The following is a 9825-nucleotide window of genomic DNA, read 5'->3' as shown; positions in this document are numbered from 1 at the left end:
AGAGCAGACATGGATGTCAAATTTCCACATGTATCAGTGAACCCCGAATTCCCATCCGTAGGGTGTAGCCAGTCTAAGGAAGCCTAAGTTGGGAAAATCACTTTTTCACCAGTGAGCACTGCCTGACCCCAGCAGGGCCACAGTCCAGGCTGCCCAGGGCTGTGGGGGCAGCTTCACCCCCGGTCTTGCCTTGCTCTGAACTCCTGGGGGGTGGGCAGAGAAGGAGGGGAGGGCAGGAAAGGAAGAGCTGTGAGCAGCCAGCAACTCCAAGAACACACCTCCATATCCCACAGCATCCTCAGTCCTCTTAAGTCATTAGGGGTCTGTCAACAGCAGGGCCTCCTGGTGCTTCTGGGTCTTTCCTTTCCTTTCCTGTTTGGGGCGATGAGTTGACCGAGGAAAGCAGGTTTGCTTTTATGATTCCTTAGCATCATTCTGTCGCTCCTGGTTCAAGTTCAGGGTTTGCAAGTGGGTACATGGCCACCCCAACCATGCATAACCTTGGTGGTCAAACACACGTGATGTCTATGTAACCTTTATCCTTCCAGACAGAAGAGCCTCTGTGTATCACTCTGTATTTTCACGACAACATCCCTATTTCCTGTTGACTCCTCTGGTTTCCCACTGTTTTTCTTGAGGTGCAGTAAGCACCCAGGACAGAAACCCCTCCTCAACCATGAATGCCGCCCCCCCAATGCCGTTTATATGGGAATGCACTTCCAAGTGCCAAGTAAGGACTGGCACTCACTACATGGCATGGCAGCCAGTTGGCTGACAAGAACTAGAAAAAGAGGGGGCTGTGAGTTGGTGAAGGGAGAGAGGATAAAAGTGGCAGCGGACAAGCAGCGGGTCTGCCATCGAGGCGTGGGAACAACAGTGGTGGCCTCAGAGTCCCCCTCCCTGGAGTGCCCACAGCTGTGCAGGATGGGTCCTATCCAGGGACGCCCTCCAAGGGGCGGGTAGGGGCTGAAGCCCAGCTGCGCCCCCTCACGTGGTCCTGGGTGCAGGGCTGTGTCAGCCAGAAGGAGTTACTTCTCTTGGTTTTACACAGACACCTCTTGGGCCAGCAGTGACTGGGTCTGGGTTATGCCAGGCAGCACCTGGGACTCTCCTGGGCTAGTGATTGTCTGGGTGATGTCCCAAACGGTCCAGTGCTTCCTGTGCAGAGTTGAAGGACAAGAAACTCTCTCTCTGGACCATCCAGGATATGGCTGTGAGGCCAGGGATTGCTGCAGCCACTTTGCTGATGTCCAGGAAGTCAGCCTGAGGAGCTGTCCGGAGAATCACAGAGACAGAGCCTGACCCCATCTGGCAGGAACCGGATTTGTTTCTGAACTTATCACTCCCCATCATGTTGAGGCCAATTTGGGTATCTTATTTCTTTTGACCAAAAATATCCTGATTGAGGCCTGAGTGGTTGCTGCTGAAATGGGCAAGTTCATGAAACCCAGGAAGGTGGTGCTGGTCTTGGCCAGACACTACTCCAGACGCAAAGCGGTCATTGTGAAGAACATTGATAGTGGCACCGCAGACCGCCCTTACAGCCACGCTCTGGTGGCTGGAATGAATCGCTATCCCCGCAAAGTGACAGCTGCCATGGGCAAGAAGAAAACTGCCAAAAGGCCAAAGACCAAGTCTTTTGTGAAAGTGTGTAACTACAGTCACCTCATGCCCACCAGGTGGCTATCCCCTTGGACAAACTGTTGTCAACAAGGATGTCTTCAGAGATCCCGCCCTTAAAGGCCCCACGAGAGGCCAAGGTCAAAGTCGAGGAGAGGTACAAGACTGGCAAGAACAGATGGTTCTTCCAGAAGCTGCGATTTTAAATGTTTTGCTTTGGTCATTACAAATACACACACACACACACACAAATCCTAATTGAGAGAGGTCATCAAGGAAGTAGTGAGGTTTGAGCTGAAGTGCAAACAATGGTTAATAAGCCCTGAAGGGGTGACCTTCTAAAGCAGAGGAACAGGCAAATGCAAACATTCCAGGTGAGCATGGCCAGGCACCCCTGGAAGCAGAAAGGTGAGTGAGCCTGGGGAGGGTGAGCCCGTGAGGTAGAGAAGGGGCCAAGGTGAGGTGCTTAGACTCCATGCAACAGGAAGACATCGCAGTTTGTTTTGTATTTTTTTAAACTGATTTTTATTTATACACAGCAGTGAAGTGCACAGAGCTTCGGGGCACAGTTGGATGAATTTCAACGCCCACACATGCACACATATATCTCCATCAACTGGGCCTAAGAACATTCTCTGTCCCCACAAGCTATCTCTGTAGTTTTACATTTTCTAGGAACCACTTTACAACAAGCGAAAAGAAACAGGTTAAATTAATTTTAAAAATACATTTAACTGGGGCCTCCCTAGTGGCCTAGGGGTTAAGTCTCATTGCTACCACCACAAGTCCCACTGCAATGGCCTGAGTTCGATCCCTAGGCAGGGAGCTGACCCACATGGCACAGCAGACCTCTCCTGACTCACCCACTGCTCCCCTCAACAGTGTATTTCAGTAGATCCGCCTGTTCTGCTCCCCACTCTGTCTTCGGTGAATCCTCTCACCCCCCTCACCTCTGGCCTGCACACCAGTTTCTCTATGCATAAATTATAAAGCAATCTGTAAAAAAAAAAAAAAAAAAAAAAAAGAAAGAAAGGAAAGAAAAATACATTTAACTGAAGGGATCCAAAAGATTGTTTCTACAGGTAACCAATGTCAAAGCTGTTCATGAGCTGTTATATTTTTATGTTTCCATGTGGACTGGCCACGTCTCAAGGTGTGATAAATGGAAAGGAAGTCAACCACATCAACTGATCAGAACAGAAGCCATGTAAGATGTAGCCATTGACCTTTATCTCTATTTTGAGCACCACTTTTTAAATTTCATTTTAGTGAAAATATGTTCCCACCCAATCTCAGTTCCCTCCTCCTTAGCCCGCTAAGGGCTTAGATTACTCAACACAGAATTTTCCTACCGCGAGGGGTTTCAGTTCCCCGTCGGGCTCGCTTATGAATGGGGTTGTCATGTTGCGCATTCTTAGGCAAGAGGAGCTTCTGAATGGCAGGTTCCTCATTGGGGCGGCCTTGGCCAATCGCAGCCATTCTTGGCTAGTTCAGCCCTTTCGGATGGAAATTGTTCTACGGCTGCGAGTCCCAACCTGGTGGGTCATGTGAATCACTGCAAAGTATTTAAAATTAAACATCCAGGACCTCCAGAATCTCCTGAGCCAAGTGTCTGTCTGAAGAACTGGAGTGATGGGCCTCCAGCCACGGGGCTGCTGAGCATTGTCCCCTTTGCCGAACAGGCCAGAGACTTTGTCTGGCACTGTGGCCGATGGAGGCACAGCCAGCCCCCCCGGGGACAATGCTGCTGTGGGGAGGCGGAGCCTACTTTAGACTGGAAGAACCCAGGTCTGTTTGGGGACCTATATGAGAGAAGGCAGGGACAATGGCTTGAGCTGGTCTGAGGGGTGTAGGTGGGGGGAAATCCGCAGCTGGAAACCCGCCTTCCTCTGCCTGCCCTGTGCTACCTCTGCTGCTGACTCCCGGTGAGGCAGTGGCATCTCTCCTTCACTCAGAGGGGTGCAGAGCAGAGCTAAGCCACGATGCAAGGGGACAGCTGGAGAGAGCAAAAACTGAAGCAAAGAAAGAATCAACTCTGTCTTTCTGATCCAGAAGGCAGGCCCGGTTACCTTCCTGCGATGTATTGAAAGAGCCTTGAATTTCCTTGGGATGCTTGGCTTCTGGCCCCAAAGGTATTCCCAACCGCGGTGTCCATGTGGGTGCAGGATTTTACTTCTTTCTGTCTATGAGTGATGCTCTCCGTCTTGCAGGTTACAAGTGACCACCCAACAAACTCGCCCGTGAAAGCAATGTGGAAACTAAAGCCCCACACGAAGGCAAGATGCTCACATCCCCCGGAGTGAGGTGACGAGGACTGGGATGGGCAGCAGCTTAGACCCAAGCTCTGTCTCTGCCCTCCCCTCTCCTGCAGGCGAGTGGCAGGGCCTGGCCGTGCCTTGAAAGGCGCTTTAACCGACACGCATGAATAAAGGAACCCCCCTCCACCCCCCGTGCGGGGCTCGTGATGCCACTCCTGTCCGGGCACAAGAAGCCTCTCCCCCAGGTCTCCCCAAATGTTTGCAGGGGCAGTTCCTCCCAGCTCGGCTGGTTTGCGCGGCTGAGCACCCCTGCGTCTGCCTTTCATTGCTGACAACCGTCGGGCCGAGAGGAGCAAGCTCTGAGGTTCCCTGCGGAGAATCACTTAGGGCTGCGGGCCCCTCCTTGGCTGCCCCAGTCCGGTGGGGGCGCCCCCCCCCCGCCCGCCCAGTCTGTCCCAGGGGCTCCTGCAGCCCTGAGGCCCGGCACCTGCACCCGGCGCCCCAGTCGCCCCTCGGGAAGCCTTTCCCGGCCCCGCGCAGCCACCGCCAGGCCCGCCGCGGGCTCTCCGGGCCCCGCGCGCGAGCCGCGCCGCTGACACCTGCTCGGGCCGCACCCGCGTCCAGGCGCGCGGACCCCACTCCTGCCCGCGCCCCGGCACAGCGGGAGGACGCGGACGCCGCCGGGCCCGGAGCGCGCTGGGCTTAGATGCTCGCGGCCTCGGCCGGCAGCAGAAGGAGGTGCCGGGTCCCCCCAGCACTCACAGAAAGTCTCTCCTCGTCGCGGAACAGCATCCGCAGCTCCTCGGAGGACGCTGGTCTCGGGACCGCGGAGCCAGAGACCGCCCGTGCGGCTAGGGGCGCTTCCTAGGGGCTGCTCCACGGTCCCCCCACTTCCCGTCAGGCCCTTATTGTTAGCCGGCCCCTCCCGGCTGCGAACCCCTGACCGAGCCTGCGCGCCCCGGGGCCCCGGCGCCCCGGCGCCCCAGCGCCCCAGCCCGCCCGGCCAGCTGCGGCGCCGGGAGTCCGGGCGCGGCCTTCGCGAGCCCCGCCCCAGAGCCCGGCTGGGGCGCGGGGGGCGCCCGCTGCCAATCACCGCGCGGCGCACGTGCGGCACGTCTCCCCGCCCGGCCCCCGCCCGCGCCGGCCCCGCCCGTGGTGCGATGGGGGGGAGGGGTCGAGGAAACGCGGGTGAGCCTGCCGGGGGGCGCGGGGGCAGGAGGTGTGATCCGGCAGGGAGCCGGGTGTGGGGGTGTGGGGGTGAGAGCGCGGGGAGCTGGGGGTGTGCGGGGCCGGCGTCTGGGGAGTGGGTGCTTTCTGGGGGGCCGGGGTGTGCGGGGAGTGCGGAGGGTGTGAACGTGCCCGTGCTGGGGCTGGGGGCTCTGCTGGGGCTTGGGGAGCCCCGAGGGCAGGGGTGGGAGGTTGCTGGGGTACGGGAATGCGGGAGGGTTGGAGGATGAGTCGGTGCCAGAGGATGTGAACCCCGTAGGGGGGGAAAAAAAGAGTGTGCAGGGGCCTGGGGGTACCGGCGCTCTGAGGGAGTCCACTGGGGGTATCCCAGGGTCACTGGAGGGTCAGCCTCCACTTGGTCACCCTCCTAGCCAATTAGGGGAGCTACGGAAAGCTCCCCAGTCTGTCTCAGCCGGCTCTGCCCCTCTCTCGCCCTGAAAATTCTCCCAGAAGGGTGGGGAGCGTCACTGGGGACCAGCTGGTGGAGTCGCTGCAGCGCCCGGCCCTGCACTCGTGGCAGGGGCAGGGCGGGGGAACATCACATGCTGCCTCCGCACCTGCTCAGCAGAAGCCAGCGTTAGATTTCAGAGCCTCCTTCCCTACGATCCCCTTCACTGCCCCCACCCCTCTCATGGGGGGAAGTGCTTTACTTCTTGCGATTTTCAAACACAGAACCACCCTACATGTCCACTGCAGAGCAGAAGCGCAGAAACCCGAGCCAGCGCTGCGGCCTGGACAGCAGTTAGGAAGAGGGGGCAGCCCAGGGGGGCAGGACCAGACATTACTGCTGGCCTCTTGGGGGCTGCTGGTGGCTCCTCACTGCACCCGGAAACCTAGGGAAACCTGGGGTCACACTCTTCATCCAGAGTCACATCTTCATTCTGGGGTACACCCTCTGGGCCCCCCGGAAAGTTCTAGGTCCCAGAGGGAAGCCAGTTGGACAGAGCTGTACCTGGCTGCAGTGCCCAGGGCGGTCCTGCTGTTTATCCTGCTGTGACAGCTTCCGGAAGAGGGGCTCCCTTTGAAGTGTGGGCAGCATTTGGGCTGCTTAGACTTGGTCTCTCCTTTGATGTGTGGTGAGGCCAGGCTTAGCTGAGACTGGCTGGCTACCAGCCACCAGCAGATCAAACACCACTCCACCAAGTTCACCTCCGCCACAACAGAGCATTTGGAAGGGCAGATTGAAATACTCTAGAAAGAATCTCAAATTTTTCCATTTCTGGGGTGTGTTTCAAAAATTGACACAGCACCTATTTTTCAGATGTTTTGCGCACTTCTCTGTGCCTGTGAAATCACCATGGAGAAGCTTGGGCTAGAGGGCTCTACCTACATTATTTAATCCTCACAACTACTCTGTTTGGTGGGTATTATTCCCATTTAAGAGAGGAGAAGGGCCTCCACCGTGGTACAGTGGGTTGAGCACATCACGGTGAAGCTGTCTGCAGCCTCTGCAGCGCTGGTTTGATGCCTGGCTGGCCAGGGAGATACCCACATGGCGCAGCAGACCTGTCCTGTCTCGCCTGCTGCTCCCCTCAGCAGTGTACTTCAGTCAGTCTACCTGTTCTGCTCCCCACTCTGTCTCTGTTGAATCCTCTCACCCTCCCGCGCCTCTGACCTGTACCCCAGTTCTTGTATAAAATAAATAAAATCTTAAAAAAAAAGAGAGAGGAGAAATTGAAGGTCTAGGGTCACACAGCTATTTGAATGAAAGCTTTCCTTCTAGATAATTCCCTCACTAAAAATGTATTGGGTGAAACAAATGACTCAAATTGCAAAAAGCATAAGAGTGCCTGGCACACAGGGCACATGAGGGCTAGCTGTTCTCTAATGGTTGTTATTATCACAAGTGAATCTAAAAGTTCTCTCTATTGTGGTGGCAAATTCTTCAAGAATCAGAGGCAGCAGACCCTGATGTATTCTGATAGTGATATTTTGGGTTTTGCTTTTCTCTGGCTAGAACCATTTCCCCAGAGTCCTGGAGTGGAGTCCTTGAATGAGTTGCTCCATTGAATGTCTTCCCGTTGAGATTTGTCTCCAGACTGGATCGCTCCTTCCTTCCCCACTGGAGAACTGTTATGACAAGCATGCTGTTGGTAGGAATGCAGACTGGCCCAGGCTCTATGCAGAACAGCATGGAGGTACCTCAGAATGATAAAAATAGATCTACCAGGTGAGCCAACAATTCCACTTGTAGGTATCTACCCAAAGAAGGCAAATCCACTAATGTGACGGGATTGATGTTTGTTGCTGCTTTATCTGCAGTAGTCAAGTCATGGGAACAGCTAAGTTAAGTGCTCAAAGACAGATGAATGGATTGAGGTGTGATTTATAGACACAGTAGAATACTACTCAGCTGAAAAAACAAAAACAAGAAAAGGATGAAATCCTGCCATTTGTGACAACATGGATGGAACTGGAGGAGATCATGCTAAGTGAAATAAGACACATACTGGGTGGTTTCACTCATGTGAGGAATGTAAAAAAAAAACAAAGGAACAGATAAAAACAATCTGAAACAAACTCTTGAAATCTGACAGCAGAACTGAGGCTACCAGAAGGGGAATGTGTGTGTGGGGGGTGGTGTGTGTGTGTCTGGGGTAGGGGATGTGGATAAGCTGATGACTTGGTCTTAGAATTTCACAAAGCAAATCAACATAATTTACTAAATCATATACTTTAAAAAAAGTTTAAAAGTGCTGCCTTTGCGGGGGGTGGGGGGTGTCCTCCTGAAGACCCCATAAGCTGAGTGAACCATTAGGGCTGATCTGAGGCAGCGTGTTGGGGGCTGTCCTAGAGACGTTATCTGAGAGACCCAGGAGGACAGCGGTCAGGTTGAGCTGCCCGGTCAGATGTGAGCAGGCCAGGATAGAGGGAGGCAGCACCTACAGATAAGTGCTGCTAATAAGTGAGGTGCATGGGGAAACCCGCCAAAGGCACCTCTCTTTTGAGTCAGAGGCTGACTGGAGGCTGAGCACAGTCAGGTTTTGCCTTTAACACAAAAAGATGGAAGAAGGTTTGATGGCCTCCTGAGCGTGGCTGTGTCACTCAGGAAGAGAGGGAAGCACTTCGTTCTTTCATACCAATATTCATTTTATTAGTTCTTTTTTTTTAACATTTATTTATCTATGCATACAAGAGCTGGGGCACAGGCCAGCGGTGTGGGGTGGGGGTGGTGAGAGGATTCACCAGAGACAGAGTGGGGAGCAGAACAGGCAGAACGACCAAAATACACTGCCAAGGGGAGCAGCGGGCGAGACAGGAGAGGTCTGCTGCGCCATGTGGGTTTCTCTCTGGCCGGCCGGGGATCGAACTCGTGCTGCAGAGGCTGCAGATTGCTTCATAGTGTGGTGCTTAACCCCTTGCACCACCAGGGAGGCCCCATTTTATTAGTTCTTTTCACAGGGCAGTGGGGAACTTTCTCGTCTGAGTCCGTTTGAAGAAAGAAACCTTTTGAAAAGGAGTTGACTGAGTCAGAGGGATGGGTAGGATAGACACAGGTAGATGACAGGTGGACAGACAGACAGGTACATAGGTGACCAAGTGGCTGAGCAGAGATGAGGGAGAGGAATTGTGACCAATGACACAGTAGGAGAGCGTGATTCCTTACAGTCCTGTGCATGCAGGGAGACATGAGGAGAGGTGGACCTTTGCTGTGTGGGGAGCAGAAGTTGGCACAAGTGAGAATCCTGGGAGGACAGGGTGACCCCTTTGTTGTTTTTTGTTTCCCCACTCCTCTTGGGTGGCCATTTTGATTTCAAAGTATACAAATGACACCTCAGTTTTAACACAGTGTTATGGGTTGAATGGTGCCCCCACCCCAGTTCATATTTCAAAGTCCTAACCCCCAACCCAGGCACACCTGGGAGATGTTATAAGTTGGGTTCGAGACCATAGCAGGCAAATGGAATAAAGAGATTCACATGAATTTTTTGGTTTCCCAGTGCATATAAAAGTTATATTTACACAATACTGTAGCCTATTGAGTGTGTAAAATAGCAGGTCTAAAAAATGTACATAACTTAATTTAAAAATCCTTTATTGCTAAATAATGCTAACCATAACCTGATCTGTTGGATAAATAGCCACAGTCTTGCTCCACATAGGTCTGTGACAAATTTATTTGTAAATGCACTATATCTATGCAGGGGAATTTAAAAAAAAAACACTCAATAAAATGAGGTTTGCCTCTATCTCAGAATGTGAACTTCTTAGCAAATAGCATTTGGCAAGTGCAATTGCCGGAGTTAGAAAGAGCTCACACTGGGGCAGGAGGGATGTTCATCCAATAGGACTGGTGTTTTTATTAAAAGGGGAAATTGGCACACAGACCCACACAGGGAAACACCATGTTGCTCGCAGATGGAAACTGGGGTAATGTTTCTACAAGCCCACAAGGGCCAGAGATCATCAACAAACCACCTGCAGCTAGGGGAAAAGTCTGGAACATTCGCCTCCTCTGCTCACAGAAGGAAGCAACGCCCGATGCCTTAATCTTGGACTCTGGCCTCCACTCTGGCCTCCAGAACTATGAGGCAATACGTTTCTGCTGCTTAAGTCAGTGGTAAGAGTTCGTTGCAGTGGCCCAAGCAAGGTAATGTGTCTGGTGGCTACCCTGGCTGGGAAAGACCCTTAAGATTTGCAAAACTTTGCTTTGTAGAAATTGAGAAGACTTGTTTTCTATAAAATTACCTCCTCTCCCCTCTCTCTCTCCAAGTGATAC

General features: G+C 53.3%; 1 pseudogene; it reads left to right on the top strand.

The window, feature by feature from the left end:
• The first annotated feature begins 1428 nt into the window (after positions 1–1428).
• Positions 1429–1877, top strand: LOC119254096 (60S ribosomal protein L27-like; annotated as a pseudogene).
• The last annotated feature ends 7948 nt before the right edge of the window (positions 1878–9825 follow it).

This window comes from Talpa occidentalis, unplaced genomic scaffold (assembly GCF_014898055.3).
Source record: "Talpa occidentalis isolate TD23 unplaced genomic scaffold, MPIMG_talOcc4v2.1, whole genome shotgun sequence".
NCBI classification, from domain to species: Eukaryota; Metazoa; Chordata; class Mammalia; order Eulipotyphla; family Talpidae; genus Talpa; species Talpa occidentalis.
The sequence above is the reverse complement of the archived record's forward strand: the minus strand, read 5'-3'. Positions and strand labels throughout refer to the sequence as shown.